Source organism: Falco rusticolus, chromosome 13, assembly GCF_015220075.1.
Source record: "Falco rusticolus isolate bFalRus1 chromosome 13, bFalRus1.pri, whole genome shotgun sequence".
Lineage (NCBI taxonomy): Eukaryota > Metazoa > Chordata > Aves > Falconiformes > Falconidae > Falco > Falco rusticolus.
This window is the reverse complement of record NC_051199.1, coordinates 22,530,115-22,548,271: the sequence shown is the minus strand read 5'-3', so window position 1 is coordinate 22,548,271 and position 18,157 is coordinate 22,530,115. Positions and strand designations below refer to the sequence as shown.

The 18,157-nt window shown below is 40.1% G+C and overlaps 1 protein-coding gene across 7 annotated transcripts in view; it reads right to left on the bottom strand.

Annotated features, from left to right (window-relative positions):
* Positions 1-18,157, bottom strand: part of TBL1XR1 (TBL1X receptor 1) — a 117,877-nt gene that overhangs the window by 22,863 nt on the left and 76,857 nt on the right. For 4 of the 7 annotated variants that reach the window (XM_037406833.1, XM_037406828.1, XM_037406834.1 and 1 more), the window contains one exon: positions 17,280-17,347. The exons of the other annotated variants lie outside the window; for them this stretch is intronic. The gene's annotated coding sequence lies outside the window, so the exon portion shown is untranslated. The remainder of the gene's footprint in view (positions 1-17,279; positions 17,348-18,157) is intronic. 7 annotated transcript variants of the gene reach the window in all.

The following is an 18,157-nucleotide window of genomic DNA, read 5'->3' as shown; positions in this document are numbered from 1 at the left end:
TCCTGATCTTTCCACGACATTTAGCAAACAAGTAAAAACAGCAGCTCCAGAACATAATATGAAATAAAGTCCATCTCCTGCTCCTAATACACACCCAGCACTTTCCATCAGCAGATTTCCAGGTTTTTACCAGCTGCCCACCACCGTCGTTTTCTTCTACAGAACTGGAGTCTAAGAAGACAAGCAACTTTCCTACTGTTTTGACAAAATCTGACTTGGATCTGACATTAAAAGGACTAGAGAACAGATTTTCTTGTTCAGAATAAAGAAGTTGATGCTACGCAGCTACATAGTCAGGCCATTCGCCACTGTTGCTCAAAGTGGGAAAGCAGCGAACGCAGCAGGAAGCAACAGCTACACGGTTATGATCAGCATCATAAGGTTGCCCATACATATTCTTCCTAGGCATCTTTTCCTAGCCAGACTTCTCAAGGAACCATGAGAAAACAACAACTCCCTCATCATCTAAATTTTGCATTTTACTAGGGGGAAGAGCTCTCCAAGGGGTGCCTTCCCTAACCAGTCCCATAATGGTGTAGAGGAAAGACCCAGCTACACTCCTCAAGAAGAGGAGAGGCTACAGGATGAACTTGGACATTGTAAAAAGTGTGTTTGCCCAAAACCACACACGAACCCATGCGAGTCCATGAGCACACAGACATCCCCAAGCCCGCCCCAGCCACACACCCAGCTCATAGCTGGGGTAGGAGGGAGGGCAGCGTGCACTGCCCACTCGGTTTGGAGAGGGCCCAGGAGAAATGGCACCGTCTGAGACCTGCAGGGAGGGCTCAGACCCAGCTGGGGCCAGCAGGACCAGAGTGGGAGAGCTGGGGCTATCTGATATGGGAAACGTGGAGCTGTATGCGATGCTTGACGTGTCCACACCTCGTGCTTTTAGGGCAGCTCAAGCACACCTCATTGCTGAAAGAGGGAAGATGGTTTTATTTTTTTTAAGAAAATAAACAAAAACGGACAGCTACTTAATTCTTCTCATTTGTAAAGGAAAAAATAACTGTTCCAGTACAATAACTTCTAGCTAGTGCAATGCAACTTGTAAAGAAAGGTATATTGATATCAACCCTACCCCAGTCATCCACAGCCCCCAGTGATGCCTGACATACAAGGTCTACCTGCCAAATTACTACATACTTTGAGGGCTCATTTACTGAGCAGTGTGTGTAATGAATGTCATTTTTAGCCGTTTCATGCATTAGCAACTGATTCTTAACACGTGTAGGGCCAAACACTGTTTTTATTCAGCTATGTTTAGTTGTCATACGTGGTGTAAATCATCTTTATTTAGGACTGCTTGTTACAGAGAATAAACTTCTGTAGGAAAAGGTAATTAAATTTAAAAAGACTTGTAAAGAAGCCTTTATACATTACAGACACACATAAATTATAGTATATTTTTCACAGGCCTGTTACTGATTTTTAAAATCTTGCTGCATCATCCAAAAACATTGACCAAAATGCAGAAATCAGTGTCATTTGCCACATACAGAAGACATGCATTATTAATACAAAGAAGGCTCCCCACTCAAAGCAGAACAGTGGAGATGCCACATAAATTCATCTGTTAAGTAGCTGGATAGCTAAAGAATAAAAGCTAACGTTTTGCCTGTCTTTCAGAAGTGTTATTCACCCTGCCCCAAGTGAAATGAGTATAATTTTTCAAGGCAGGTTCAAAGTGTTCTCCACCAGATGCTTTGGCCAGCAAGCAGTGCCACATGCTGTCCTGCGCGGCTATCAAGAGGTGGCAGTGCAACACCGGCTGCTGCACCGTCACATCCAGGAAAACACAGAGATGTGCTCAATAAATACACAGCTTGCCTGATGAGGACATGAAACTGGAAAGGGTGCAAAAGGTTCCAGGTTTTTACCAAGATACTGCTTTATCCATTTTTTCGGTGCTTATTTCAATTTTCTGAAAACCCATTTCTGTGTTTACCCCAGCACCCCGAAACAACCCTCACCTGGCTCCCGCACAGCCAAGGGGAGCGAGGAGCCCTCAGAACCAGCAACACCAGCCCACCTTCCTCCCCATCACAAAAGCAAACCATCACATGACAGAGAAAATACAGCAGAAGTGCAGATAGGGGAGGATACACTAATTATATCCCTTTGACAAATTTGGAATTGATACCAGGCTTGATGCTGGCTGCCGGGCTCATGCTGCCACCCCTCGAAACCAGGGCCAAAGCCAAACTGCCCCCAGCAAAGGGCTCTGCAGCGTGGCCAGTGCCAGCCCCAGCCCGGCGGCCAGTGCCAGCCCGGCGGCCAGTGCCAGCCCCGCGGCCAGGCCGTGCAGGCGGCTGAAGCAGCAGCTCGGAGGTGCCTGAAGGCCAGTGCACACAGCGGGGAAGCTGCTGCCGTTTCCAGCCCTAGGAACTTGTGCTGCCTCACTCCTCCTTCACAACCGCCTGGGAAGTGACCAGCGGGAATGGCCTCAGAGACACTGCAGCGAGCAGATAATGGCAAAAATGGAGCAGAGGTGGGACAGAAAGGGGACCCACCGGCCCCAAAGCCGGCGGAGATACTGCTCTCAGTGATCAACATGCCATGGCCACCCCCTCACTTCATGGTGAAGTTACAACCTGCCACCGATGTCTGCCAAAGGAAAACAGTAATGGGAAAGAAAAGAAACCTGGTAACCGATGAACCACATGAACTCCATGTTCCCTAATGCCCTAACACGGCCCTAGGGCTTGTCTGGGAGGTGATGGAGAAGACTTCTTAAAAGTGGCATCATGTAAATGAAAGCAGAAACATGAATAGAGGAGGAAAGGCTGAGAAGAAAAAAAAAAAAAAAAAAAAAGGAGGCAAAAAATAATTTATGTATGCACCCATTCGCATACACACATACCCCACATACTAACAAATTCACTAATGCTGGTTTATTTCCCCCAAATCCACTATTTCTATGTGCAATCAACTACTTATTTTGGGCATTTAAGAGCTATTAATATGCCTCTTTATTTTAGATGCAGTGATTAAGTAACTGAAAAAGACACAGAAAAATAAGTCAAAAATAAGTAGAAATGACACAAAATTCCTATCAGTCTTAGATTGCTAGCCTAATTTGCAAAGGACCCATTAAAAAGACCTCAAAATATTTGCACCTGGATGTCCCAAATCCATTCTGAAAATGTAACAAGATCCTTGAGGCCCTTTTTTTGTGGCCCTTATAAAAATTCCAAGTCTTCCTCAAAACATTCTGTGGATTTACAGGAAATGTGGCAAGATACGATGCAGCCACACTATTGTTTTAGCTCCAAGTGTACTTTTAAAGGAAATGTGCTCTTACTTGCCTCTACTTTTGTTTAGCACCATGGAGCAGTCACAGTGCATGTGAAGTGAATTCTTTACCAGTAAAACTAGGATTAAATTAAAACCAAATTAAAAAAAAAAAACAACAGGTAAAAAACAGATGCGCATGAGGACTTAGGACCATGCCCAAATCGCTCGTGGTCTTCCAGTCCTTGGGACCACACCTGGATCCATATTCACTGTTTAAAATCAAGTCCCCTTCAGCACGCCTCTTCCCAGGCTCTCAACCCACACACATCCCTGTGATGCTCAGCAGTGCCAGTTCCAATGAAACCGTATTACAGCACAGGTAACCCATCACCCTGTTCTCCCTTGACCATCCGAAACTACCAAGCCACAGGCACAGGTTTTCTACAGGACCCCTTGGTTTATAACACCACTGTTCTATTAGAATCGGCACAGTATCAAGATATCCCAGGTAATTTTCAATGTTGCTATAGAAATTCCCTGAACTTCCAAAATTTATCAGGCGTAAAACATATCAGCCATAAAATAAAACCCAACTGTCTATACAAGTGCTGGCCTCAAGATCTACCTAAGAACTAGCTGTACCACAGGTCAGAAACAGAGATAACACGCACCTGTGCTTCAGACAAACCGACCCACTCATTCCAACTCTGAATCTATGTCAGAACTCCCACAAAAAAATAATTTGGAAAGGGAATGAGGTTTCTTGTCCCAGAGCCAACACACCAACTCTTGACTTAGCTTCCACACAGCAAAAATGTGCCTGTATTTCCGTAACATGCCTACCGTAACTCAGACGCACAGGCTCTCTTCGCAAGGGTTTCTCCACCCCTTGAGGTCCATTCACACATTTCCATACTTTGGGTAAAACTCACAAGTAAAATCCGTTATAACGAGATCAAATTCCACTATCACGAACACTGGATCTGTAGACTAAGGGGTGCCCAACAGTACAAATCTGATTGCATTTCTGACAAATTATTATTCTACTCCGCATGTTTGTGCTAGCTTTGTACTCTTCTTCCAGGTTCATGCCAAACGCTAGAGAACAGATGCCGCCCGATATGGCTCCTGGCCTAATAGTTTTTTTTGGTTGGTTTTCTCTTAAACAAACTTGAACTGGCAGTGAAAGTTTATTCATGAGATTAGCACTTTGTATCTCTTAATCACAGTTTTATAACGTACAGTAGTTCACTACGGTTAGATTTATTGTATCATCAAACAACAGCCTCAGAAAGTAGTATTTCTGCAGTTCTAGGTGGGCTCTAACACACCCTAATTAGGTAGGATAACAGAAAAAACCTGGCAGGCTGCTGTGAATAATAATTCCCCCAAACATACCCATTATTAGTTTGATACCAAATATAATATGTTAAAGGGAACAGCTAATGCTCCGGGTAGCTCTGAAAAAATGCTTAATGTTCAGATATAAACAGACTGCTACATTGATCCATGGAAAACAGAAGGCTGGCTACAGAAAGAATAAATCTCCTACAACAGAAATATTGTCACTAGTCCTTTTATTTTTTCCTCTTTCGTAAGAAATCTAGACAAATATTTTGCCAGCATGTGTGCACATAGACAGTGATACCATTTTGTTTTTAATTGCTGCTTAAGAATCTTCCTTTTTTTAATGACCACGATGGTTGAGAAGGAAAAAAAAAAAAAAAAAAAAAGGCAAATCATATGACCCAGCCTGGGAATGCATTGCTTTCTAACTCCACCCAAAAAACCTGCAGGTGTGTACAAGTCCTTTGGGAAGTGTTATTACAATTCTGCTTTACATCCGTATTACCTCTCTTAAAAATAAAAATGAAGTCCCGCACGTGATACACAATTCCTCTTCATTACGCTTTGCCACTAACACTGGGAGTTCCGCAGCCTGGCAAACCTACTGGCTGAACTCAACAGCTATGAGACCACCGTTACGATGACTCGGGGGACCGGGGACACCCCGCAGCCCAGGAAGGTGTTGATACACTAACCACCATTTCTCCAGCTGCATCCAGGCCAATTAAGCCAGTGAGGCACCAATGCCACCAAGGCTGCTCTGATTTATCAACTCAGAGGTGCTGAAGGGAGTGAAAAGGGTGCAATTTAAATCCAACCACTCAGACCAGACAAACTCCCGGATTTGTGAGGTTTCGGCAGGACCTCGATCAGACACCAAATCCACTGTGTGAGTAGCTTGCAGAGCTGCAGTTTTAATCCAGGGCTCCACAAAACACTGTTGCTGGTGGCTGCTGTTCTACTAAGGTGTTCTCCAGAGGCTCTTTTTCCCAAGACATGGTAGGTCTACCCCAAATGGCTGCTGACCTCAGTAAGACTACATCCAAAGACAATGTTATGTATAGTCCTTTAGAAACAGTTTATAAAGAAAAACTCCTAAAACATGTTAGTGGTTCCTGTTATGTCAAGCATGCAGTGCATGATCAATGTTGTACGTCCTTCTGTGTAAGAACATATTAAAACATCAATTTCAACAAAAATGAACATTTTCTCATACTTTAAAAAAAGAAGTTGAGTTTTCTTTAACTATATTAACTAACTGCTCTAAATACTCCTCTTTGCTCTTTCACATTTTCACTTGAGAGATGGGGTCCAATATTGTATTGGGCACAATACAAATGAGCCCTGATTAAAGTTCTACTACCTGAAAATCTGCAATTAAGAATTCTTTCTAACCTTCTGAATTTAAAGGAAATTTATTTTTTAAAATAAATTAAATGCATAAGTTTTGGTTTAATATATTTCAACATTAAATTTATCACATTTTTTTACCTGTGTCTCAAAATTGCTATTATTTAAATGTGCCCTTCTTTAAATTTAAGCTTCAATAATCTATGTCAAATGTGAACATGCATAAAAAATTATCCATAATTCTACCTAATGAACCTTCTTACTGATTTCCCATATGATCAAGCTTTGCTAGTTTTCCTTCCAGCAATTTAAAACAAGAGATGCTTCTCATGTTCATCTTCCAACTCTACTGCTTTGCTTTTAACCTCAGGAATACAGCTTCTTTTCCAAATACTAAAAAAAAAATGTTTTCCTTTCCTCATCTGAATTGTTTTCCTTAGCTCAGGTGATAAATATTTGTATTCTGTACTTCAGCTTTAGTGACCTAATTTATGGCAAAAGCCTCTGCCTTTCCATGCCAATCTGAGAGCATGAAGTTTACAAGATGAGATACAAGTTTGAAATTCTCCAGGGGAGAAAAAAAAATAAATTACAATCCTGAAAGGGAAGGGGAAAAAAATCCCAACAAAACCACCCAAAACCTTAGCTAAAAATAACAGTTACTGTCTACTTATCTGAGTACTCAGTCCCCAGAAATGCCAAGCAGAGTCCTGAGTACTATTACAAAATAAGCTGCAGATGAAGCCCATTTGTTGGTTTTGCCTAGAGCAAAGTAGTATTTAATTACTGAACTATGAATCTCCTCCCCAAAGTCATATGCTGTGTGACCCAGGAGGCTGGGATTCCGGATGTTACAGCAGAGACACAAGTGACAGTATATTCAGTATCATATTTCCAGGCTATGGCTACAAAGCTGCACACTTTATGCTTTCTAGAGTTAAAAATACATCTTCCTAGACAGCTATAGGGCACCTTGCAGTGATTCTTGGCAGCCATATTTTGTAAATCCCTAGATTGACTACAGAAACAGGGTATTTCTGGTACTGACACTTTATTCAATACTCTTTAGGTACTTAAACCTCTTTTTTTCCTTGTTACAGTGCAACACAAGAAGAAATTATGTGTTTGAGGGTGATTTCCCCCCATATTTCCTGTATCAGAATAGCAAAAAGGGATTGTGTATTAGTATTTTAAAGACCTTCTAACTGTTTAGGGAACAATGAAAACAGGCACAATTCTTTCGCATGATAATTGCGACCCTGTTAAAACGGAGGTAGTTCTGATACATCTTTCTGCAGGAGAAGATATGTTATTCCTTCAAAACCTGAAAATCAAGGCCAGCTGCTCAGAACATGCACCTGTATCCCACTAAAACCACCAGCAGAAATTCCTGCCTCATTTTTGGCTATTTCATAAAAGCCATGCTTCCCTGACTCCGCACAGGATCCCAATCCCAAACATCTCATCTCGGTCCCCTGAAGGTGGACAAGCTTTTAATCACCGAGCTCAAGCCTGATGATGCAGGGATTAAATGAAAACTGTCCAGAAGTAGTAGTTAAAAAATTAAATCACCATCCTCTCTCAACACTTCAATAACTTTCAGAGCACACCATGAAATATAACCAAACATAATGAAATTCTCCTTGATCACACACCTAATCCAGACCAAAGGCATTTTTTGGAAAGGAAGAGCCTGTGATTTGAAGAGATGATCCTCAGGGTTAGATTGTTTTACCTGCACACAAGCTGGGCAGATGCCTATGGCAGCAAAACTGGAAATGTGGCGTTCCTAAAACTGACTAGAAACAGGTAACTTCTGATCCATGGCCAGAATTAGCACACCTACCTGGGGAAGCAGCAGTACAGGTATCCATATGGATTGCTTCACAAGATGACCTGCAAAGTTCACCCTCTAGGCTCTGTATGTTAAATGTATCTAACTTTGTAATGGAGAGGGAAGCACCAGACAAACGCTTGTTGTTACTACAGGGAGACACATCTGTCTCTCAAAGGGAAAATTTTCTTACTGGAGGGGCCATCACAGGAATGGTGGTAACATCAGGCAAGCTGTAGAGCTTCCATTCTTAGGCCATTAGACGAACGTCCCTTTAGACAGAGTTATGATCCTTTGGGAATACCTAATTTAAGTAAGTTAAGCCTTTTGCAATCAGACTTACAGACCCTGTCTCAAGAAGGCTTTGTAAAATTGTTAAATGGCTTTGCTAAACACTAAAATAACAGCCTACTAATATTCTCGGGATCTAGACACAGAATAGCTGTAGGTTGCTGGAATCAAGTGCGAGAAAGATTAAAAACTGGAAGAAGCATTATCTGCTATGTTGTTTAAAATCCCATGCAATATACCTCTTCAGCATGCACCCAGATTTTAAGCATGCAACTATACGACTGCTAATCTCCCATGCTGCATTAAAAAGCTTTAGCAAAAAATTAATTATGGATGAATGTGGGAGCACACCCATTAATCCTTGCTTGCATCAAACTGTGTAAAAATTTCAGAGAAAATAACTGACTGAGAAGAGCTCTTGAGTCAGTCAAAACAAGCCCTATCGAGAGCTTCTGCTGAGACTAAGGTAGGGGAGGGACAACATCCAAAAAATGTCTTGTATTTGTGACCATGCACCATTGAAAATAAAAGTACTATGGTTCAAGCTTTTTGATCAAGACCATGTAGAAATCAAACAGTTAAACAGAGTTAAAGATCTCCATACTGTGCTAAGTTTCTGCTCTCAGCTGATAATTATTCTCATTTTCACTGCTGGAAAACCCACCAAATAGTGTGGCTAGTAGCCGGATCAAGAACGTTCCATTTTTTCCAATACATTGTTCCTGATGTTCCCACAATAGATCATTTGGGGCTCTAAGGGACTGTGTCAATTGAATTGAATGATGTGGTCGCCTGCTGGTACATAAATGCAAAGGCAAAGCTGAGGGGGTTTATTTTCAAAACAGGAGACATTGATCCTGTGACAATGTTCCATTACCCTGACTTTATTTCTATTAGAGACAGTGATTACATCTACATCAATTGCTTGAGCTGATGGATATTGGTGCACTAACAGTGACACAGTTTTTTACTATGCTGCTGCCCTGCATACTGATGGCTTACAAAATAAAAGATTCATTCTGAGCTTGGACTAATGCTACTTATTTGTCAATGAAAAATTACTGAAGTGGGGGCTGACTTTCGTAACTAGTTGATTTTCAGCTATCTGTGGGTTTGGGATGGGTCATGTTCTGGAAATCTCAATTGTGGAACGGTGGTTAGTTACCGTGTATAGCCTGGCACGGACTCTATTTGTTATGATTAAAACATTCATATTGCTACCTGATGGTGATAAAACAGCAAACGCAGTTCTTACAAGCATCTGTGGAAAGATATTTCCGCACACCTGCAACAGCATCCCTATCTTGACTGGAGATTTTTTCTTATGGGTGTACGGACTCTTGCATTTTCCCATACCGTCACCCTTTTACAGTTCCTATCTGCTGTACTTGCTATCTTTCCCAAGCTGGTGATCCATCTTCTGGCTTTCATCTCTTGATCTGACAAATGATCTTGAGCCCGTGGTCATGCATTTGCCCTGATTTTCACCTCTTCACCATGCACTGCCTACATGTACTCTGCACTCCTGAATTCATCTCTCCGACCGCTTTCAAGAGCGCTGACTTCATCTGTACTTCTTTTAGTCATTTCTTTTTCTACATTCTTCTTTCACTACTTTTCCATTACCACACGTAAGTTGCTAACATTTTGCACAAATAAACTCTGGTTGTTGAAAAAAAAAAAATTAAATTCACCTTCAGCAACAGTGATTTCTGTTCCAGCTAAGCCCTATTCATTTTATTTGCCCTTGTCTGTTTAGCCTTGTGCCCTGAGTCATGTCCTGAAGTGCTTGCAGAAGAAAGGCCTTTGTCTGACTTGCTGCACTGTATTTACTGCAGTGGGTTCCCTCATTCTTGATTACTAAGTTGTTTTTTTTTTAATGCTGCCATAACAACAACAAATTGAGGTGATTTGGAGTTATATCTACATAGAGTTACAAAGCACAGCAGAGGTCAGAGCTAGCAGCATCTGAACAACTGCGGAAACCGGGACAACAGCCAGAGTCAGCCAGCCTCTTCTCACGGCATCCCTCTGCCCCACGCTGACACCTACAACTCCTGCTAGCATACGGCTGGGCGCCCCCTTGCTCAAGTCCATTGCATGCTGCACATCCGCAATTTTTCCATAAGCAAAAGTCAAACAAAAAGACCCCAAATCTTCCTTTGTGGTGTGCCCTGGTACTTGCGAAGTTGAGCCGGTAGGGACCCCAGCAGCCCTTGCCTGGGAGATCCGAGAGCATTTGGCTGTGCAGCAGTGAATTTTGCTGGCCTAAGTTTGGAAACACTCATTAGAGGCCACCACTGCCTCTGGTTTTGGATTGAGTGGTGTGTTTTTTTAATGCTAGTTTTTTATGTTTTACTAAGGTTGCTATCAGTACTCGGGTAATTATCCTAAATTCCTGCAGGTCTTTGGGGCCTGGTTCATCTTTCCCAGTGAACAACCAAAGTCAAACTATAACCAAACACACTTACATCAGTCTGGACATAGACAGTTGCAGGAACATGACCTTTTCCAACAAAGGATCCACTCACTCATTTGCCCTTCCCTTGCTGTGTGAGCCTCAATGCTCTCTCCTCAGCGTTTTTAGCACCTACAAAGCTAGTATCAATTGCAGCTTTTATTTTCAGCACAGAAGTTGACAGAACTACCCTATAAATAATACTAACCACATAAACACAGCAAGAGAAGCATTGCTGCAGTGGAAGACCCAGGACAAGGGATAATCCCTCTGTGTATGAACAACTTTCCAACTTTATTTCTGAATATTTCCAACATTATTTCAGAAAAGATCCCAGATTATTAGGCATAGCACGTAACTTCTGCAGTGTTGGGGATATAAACATGTGATTTGATTAGGAGGAAACCAGTGAGACAGTAATGAGGTGCTCTGTTCACAGGGCAGGTGAAGAAGGTTTGATCTACTCTAAACACAAATAAACCCAGCTCATTTCCCTGTTGTTAAGCCTAGTCTTATATGCCTTTCCCATAAGAAAAGAAGTTTTGGAATTGTGTACTCTGGTAGCATCTAGTTTGAGGATAACAAATAATTTCTCTGAAATTCCTTTGCGAGTGCGTGAATGCTGCCAATGTTTTCCTAAGGCAGATGTTTTGTTGAATACTAACAGCTCTAAGTCCACTGTTTCTGAAAAAAGGAGGATGAAATCTAAAACCCCTATGAGAAAATACCATAACGGGGTGGGGGGTAAAAAAAAAAAAAAAGAAAAGAAAAAAAGCCCTAACAACCTCACAGGACACAGAGAAGATCCTTCAGTTACAATTTATTACAACTTCAAGTCAGGAAAATATGAACTGTTAACAAGGGAAGATATCATCTCCAGCTTTAGTGGCCGTTAATCAAGAGCAACTACATCAGAACCTGCTACTTACTGAAGAGTAGGCCAGGTTTATTTATTTATTAAGTGGGATGAAGAAAAAGCAAACGGTGCCCTTCGGATAGGGAAAATAATGAATTAATTATATTACAAATGCAGGGGTTTGTTGTGGTTTTGTCCAATAAAAAAACCTGACTACTTGGGACACAGCCAATACACTCATGAGTTCTGGACTGATGGCAAACAGGTAGATTGGTACTTACGAGTGTTAATAGTAGAAATACACTGTGCTTTAAACATGTTTTTCTCTATTAACCCAGATATTAAACACGTAGAGAATCTAACTGCAGTCAGACAGCAGAATTTGGTATTGAAAATATGTGCTAACATTCATCATATTTAGTGTTCAAGGTTCTCTACAGCCATGAAACATAACCTAAACCCTGGAATAAATTAAATGTAAACTGACAAGTTGTTTCTAGCCCCAAGATGTTCACCTCAAAAGATTTAAAGACATGTAACTCATGACTGACTGCAGCATTATGCATGAATTGAGAGTTTTAAAGAAAGCTTATAAAGTTTACCCTCAGATTAAAACCTCAACTCTTTCCTTTACCCAAGCATTTTCACATCCAGCCCTGTTTACTAAAGCAGCCCAAAATGAGCTTGTGGGAGTCCGCAGGTAAATAACCATTATGAGTTCAGAACCTTTAAAAACAGAAAAAAAACCCAAAAAACAAACCAACCTTTTGCAAAACCAAAAATAATAGATAACATGGTTTTGCAGTTGGTCATATGAACTTAAAAAAAACCCAACCTGTGAATCTGTATTAGATATATCTACTCCCACCCTCCTCCACGATCCCTGCAATATTAGATCGCTAATCTACAAAAAAAGACATCCTTTCCCCATAACCACTCTACCAACACCACCTACAACACCACTTTTATTCCCAAATAAAATCAAATGCAACAGCAGTATTAAAAAGTGCAAATGGCAGCTCTGAGTCTTTAAAAACTGTCTTAGAACTATAGCACATTTTTATTCAAGAATAATAAAATTGCAGTGGCTGAGCTTAAACAACAGAGATCACTTAATGCCAACAAGATCAAATGCAAAAGGGCAATAAGAAACCATCTCCACCTAGGATATTTTTTTTTCAGTTAAAGACTAATTAGCAGGAAGAAATTATTAAATCAGAGCATTCCTCAGCAAAGAGAGATGGACTAATTAAAATTAATTTAACACAAATTTATTTTAGAAAAATGACCATTGAAATGGATCAGAAACTAACCATACTTATTTTAGCACCTCAAGATTTAAACTTCAGGTGAACTATGAAATTAGGTAGCTAATTTTTCCAGAAACCCCTAAATCACTTAGAAGCCTTATTCATCTGTTCTAACGAAGAACAGGATGTAAAGTGCTTGCCTTTCCTGAGTACTTCCTAAGACCAAGTTGACTTGTCTCTCAAAACCCACGACATAAATTAAGAAACAAACACCGGCTGACAAACATTATTTTTGGTATTCAAAGCGTCAAAGCTCTTCTTACCTGTTAAATTTAAATCAATTATTAGAGTAAGAGTTTAATATCCGTGATCTCAGCTCTCCTAAGGAGACTGGGCATGGTCACTCATGAATACACAACCCATTGTAGCCGCAGACAGCATGCAGTCATTCAATCGTCTTAGGCTGTGACACAGCATGATCAACATACCTGTCTTATTTTCTATTTACAATCTAAAATAACAAAAATGTGAGACCAATGTGAAATTCTTATTTCTTCTTTCACTGCACTATATACTCATCCGCAATACAGATGTGATCTAATAAGAAGTAATAGAAAAATAAAGCAAGAGCAACCCAAGCAACATCTCTAAGATGCTGCACCAGCCAAGGCAGCTGGGCAAGCAGGCATGTGTGCCTGAGACAGCTCTGGAGGTGGCAGTACCCAGCAGGTTATAAAGGTTGCTGGCATAGGTCACGAGGGCAGAGTACTACTTTACTTTTACTGAAATAAAAGATTGGGCATTCTTGGGTCACCCATCATCATTGGTGTCTCACGGCTCTCATTGCATCTGCCGCACAGGGTCTAGGAGGCAGCGAGGCAATAACCAAAGAATGAGAAAGGCAGCGAAGTGACTTGCAGACCCATGCCCCAGCTGCCAGTGTGGGACTGGACACTCAGCTACACAAGCTGAGCTGCAGACATGAGACCCTTGCCAGGACACAGGTAGCTCCAACAAAAGCACCTCATCCCCAGTAACTCCGCAACAAGGACTAGATTGTTTTCCAAGCCTGCAAGTACCTCTTTTCTTAATTTACATAATTTTCAGTTTCTGCTACAATAATCACCTTCAATGCAGACATTCAATCTCCACATCTCTACACCTTACTCTATACCACACATCAAAGTTTGACTGTGTAATTTTTCATGAGCAAAACTGTACTGTCTAGGCCTCAGTGTGATGTATTTTGGCAGAGAATGTCTCCATCAGTATCAGCTATACCTGAATTTCCTTAAGAAACAGTATTGATTTTTCCCTTTAGGTATATATGTTTAATGAAAAACTCACTCACGCCTCCAAAGATTGTCTAGCCATTAAGTTGGTCCCCCTTCCCGCATCTGCTTATTTTTTTTCTCTAAATGAAGCTGTATCAAGGGTCTTTTGGCAGAATATTAAGAATAGCATATATGCTGAGGTGATATGCCTATAATACATAGAAAAGACATGCAATACAGTCATCATCCTTGACCAGATTTTCCATACCCTGCAATATATCCTTTTTTTACTGGGAGCTGTTCCAATACCTGAATCATCAAGAGCACTCTTTTCTTTCACAAAATGCCCTAAAAAATAAAAACAAGCTTCTTCCCTTGTCTGTTGAAAATAGAATATTTTACCTAACTCAAATTATCCTAGACCAAGGACAACTTTGAACAAATGCCAAATTCTGATACTTCATCAGTGTTTAAGTCTAGAGGAATATTTATACTACTGTGAAGGAAAAATTCACAGAGATCCGATGAACATGCCTGCCACAACACAGCCCCAGATGGCTCCTGCATATTGTAAAGTCACCTGTATCTGTAGAAGCAATTGAACTGTTAATCTTAGAAGATTAAAGCAGCCTACCAAATGTTCTTCTTGCTAATTTGGCATGTACAGAGGGTCTGGCTAGTGAAAGGAACCTGAACACACCTGTAGAGGGATACACAGTGAGTTTCAAAAAAAATTTGAAAGATGGTTTAAAAGAATGCCACTTCTCCTTTTCCGTATAGCACATGGCATATAAAAAAGCTATACCAAAGCAGCCTGTTGTGTATAAAAGTTTTCTTTTGCAAGGTTAGCATCCTTCAAAGCTGTATGCAAATGCTTACACGAGTGCCTACACACACATCCATAAAAACCTTAAAAATTAAAACTGTTGCCTTTGTACAGTAGAAGCAAGAGAGTCTAACTGAAGCAACTCTTATCAAATGGTCTGAAAGTCACAAAAGATCCAATTAAGATAAAAAGTTCAAACCCAGGACATTTCCTCTTCTTTCTGACTGCTTAGGTCAACATCAGACATCTGTCCTCACTAATTTTTGAATTAATCCCCTTTGAAGCAAACTATTCAAAAGCTGAAGATATATCATCTGTCTGTCCGATGAGGCTTCCCCACCCCCACCCCATCAGAAGGTGCTGTTTTGAATTAAACAGTCTCCTCTACCGTGCAGTTGGAAACATGATCACAGCTTTGTGTAGAGAAAACAGTTTTGCTTAGTCAAGTTAAAACATCAGCAGAGATGGAAACACACCACGTCTTATAACTGCAGGCTACTATTACACAGGCAGCTGCACTGAAATGGTCTTCAAACTGTCCCACAAATGACCTCTACTCTATCTTTTGCAGAATTAAGCAATCACAGTAACTGCTTCTGCTAGTTCAGATTTAAACACATTAGATAGGACGGATTTTCAAAAAAAGAAACCCACCATGTTAGGTTACCTTTACCATACCTCAAACACTGGAATAACAGGTTTCACACATGAACAATTCTGCTCACCCATTTCCAGTAATAGGAGCATTATTTGAAAACAAAGAGATGATAGAGAGCAAGAAGTCCATGACTTCTCCAGATGACATTATACTTTAATAAGTACTGCACAAATTGCTCACAACATTTTGAAAAATTTTCAGTATTTCTCAGACTCCAAAGAGCTCCCATCATCTTTCTTTTCTTACAATATTTATAAAGCTGTGATTTCTTTACTTTGCAGAATTGTCATTTAACATTCTTGAGTAATGATACTCAAAACTTCACAATGCCGTTGCTCATACAAATCTGAAAGCCTATTTTCTTCCACTCCAAGATTTAGAAACTCCAATGTAAGTCTACATGCATGATTTGTGCATACTCAAGGTATTACATGCCTACAGGGCTGGCAACCATATAGTGTGAATAGTACCATGCCCAAGTATTTTAGATAGACCAAATCCAATGCAACGACAGCAGGGAAAATGGCTTCGGTCTTTACACCAATTCACTTGCGTCTTCACATCGCATCCTTTTGCTTCCCTAATTTATCAGCCTCCAGAGCCTCCTCAAGCAAGGGCCCCCCTCCCCCCAATACCTCCAACACAGAAAGATCTACTAGCTTCTTACAATGACTACAGAACCCCATTGAGAAGTTCTTGTGTACCCCACCTTGTTTAAAAAAACAAAAAACCAAAAAGAGAACTTGTGAAAGTATGCATAGATACACATCAATCCAGAAGAAGAATTTGAACATATTCTAGTCCAACTGACTTCAATTGCTTAAGTGATTTGTTGGAGCAGAGCCAGTACAATAGTTCCTGCAAGAGCAAGGCCATAAAGAACAGTCAGCAGCATCCTCCTCTGCCTGGGGGGGGGGGGTGTGTGTGTCTGCTTCCAAGGGAAGGGCTGCTAAAACAAACTCCCTCTGTCTTCGAGGGCCCTCTACAGACCTACGATAATACACAGAGCTTGCTAAAAACTTTTAAGGATTGTGATTTTTTTTTAAAAAAAGACAGACATCTGCTACACCCACAAGACATTTGTTAAATTACAGCGTATATTAAAAAGTCTACAGATACCAATGTGGTATCTGTTATCTACTGCCGAAAGAACAAATACTCAATTGTGCTCTTGCACAATACTTATGCATGGCTGTTGGTAGACTGGTTCAGAATGCATTTTTCCTTCATTAAAAAAAACGTAATTTCATCTCCCTTGCAACTCTAGCCATGGAGAAGAGATAAGGAAATATGTTTAAGGAAAGTATGCAAAAATCAAAAGAAATGATAGAGGGATCGCAGTTGCATGCATTTAAAGAAAATAACTGCAAAATTGTGAGTGTACATTAAATTTAAGAAGAGGAGACCAGTAACAGCACATCGTGTGGATATTTGCTCTCTGAACCACATATTCTTATTTTCCTTTAGGAAGCCACGACTTTAGCACTTGAAAAAAAACCAACCATACCATAATCAAAACACAGTAAGTTTTCCCCCTTTTAAAAACTGATACAAACTAAACAATAGCCACTCCACACTTCAAGTAGACAATAGTTTTTACAAGGTGTTTTGTCAAAAGGTCTGTTTACTAATATTTCCATGCTGTGAGCTGACGTGTTATACCGTAACAACTCTCAATGAAATTAATACAGATTTACATGAGACAATAACAGCTCCAAAAGGAGCTGTTGAAGACCATTGAATAAAAGAACACTTAATGAAAAGATTCAGCGGGCTGCAGAAACTGATACCTAACAAATACTGTAAATGCACATAATTGCAATTACTAATACTAAATTGTACCAAACTATCAGTCTACTTTTATGACAAATAAATAGATAATTGAGTGTCCTTACCAGAACTACTCTCTGAAACCCCACAAAATTGTGATGTGGCAGCAGTACAGCCCTTGGTATTACACCACCTGTAACACAAACCATATTATGATAGTTTCTATCAATATTTATTTTAAAGGATGAAAAAAGGATAAAAGCTATTTTTCTACCAGTCTTTTTACTAAAGCATTAAAACAACATTGTTTCCTACCGATTGCAATATATGCTTAGATGAGAAAATAATCAAGCAAAATTAAAGACCACCTTTCAATTACTTACATGGAAAATATTCCCAAAAAGTACAGGTACAGTTTCAAGTCTATGCTTTTCTCACTTTTTTTGTTGAAAACAAAACCCTACCACAGAACAGAGCATTAGCTTTAAAGGAATTTCTGTTCTTTTTGGCTGCCCATACTGACAAAGGGAAACTTTATGAGAATCCAGATTAAAGTTTATAAACGTCGAAGTATTGATGCAGTACCTTACTTTATGTGTTAGCTAAAGTACGTAACTAAAATGATTCAGTAGGAAGATAAAAAAATAGGAAGCACAAGGCCATGATCAAACCACCCAGTGTTTTCAAAATTGATGACTTTGGATCTGAACTTAACACCAATAACTTTAAATGAATATGTTATATGAAAGGATCCTTAAAATACCCTCATGGAGTTAATTTCTCCAAGTGACTTGAAAACTTCCAACACTCCCTAGGAGTTAAGTACATTATGCACCTGTGATCAGAACAATTACCCATTCTGTATTTGTATAACACATCGATTCCTACCACCAATATTCATCACAGATTATATCATTAAGAGTGATTTTACATAAACAAAGAGATTAAGGAGAAAGGTTTAAAGGTAGGAGCACAGGCAGACTGTCTGGGCACCACAAAAAAA